Below are 313 nucleotides of genomic sequence, written 5' to 3'. Positions count from 1 at the left end.
ATACATGTAAATGGGTTAATTTCCTTTATTAAAACAAAAACAACAAGAAGACAAGCTGAAAAAAGTGGGGAAAAGAAAATTTAGTTACATGTTATTTATAAGAGAACTAAAACAAGCCATGGAAAGAAATAAAAATCTCTAATGAAGTAGCTCTATATTTATAAATTATTGAATTATGTTTCAAATGAATAACAAACCACACTGAAGTGAAAAAAAGGACTAATTTAAGTAACTATTTTTTCGTCATCCTTGTGCAGGAGTCATGCTAATCTTCTCTGTATTGTTCCAATTTTAGTATCTGTACTGCAAGCAC

The 313-nt window shown here is 28.4% G+C and overlaps 1 non-coding gene across 1 annotated transcript; it reads right to left on the bottom strand.

Moving 5' to 3' along the window:
• Positions 1–209: 209 nt before the first annotated feature.
• On the bottom strand, positions 210–313 carry LOC118897644. The gene has a single exon (XR_005020527.1). It is a non-coding gene; the product is annotated as a U6 spliceosomal RNA (small nuclear RNA).

Source organism: Balaenoptera musculus, chromosome 6, assembly GCF_009873245.2.
Source record: "Balaenoptera musculus isolate JJ_BM4_2016_0621 chromosome 6, mBalMus1.pri.v3, whole genome shotgun sequence".
Lineage (NCBI taxonomy): Eukaryota > Metazoa > Chordata > Mammalia > Artiodactyla > Balaenopteridae > Balaenoptera > Balaenoptera musculus.
Note: the sequence above shows the minus strand (reverse complement) of the source record. Positions and strands in the feature narration are given on the sequence as shown.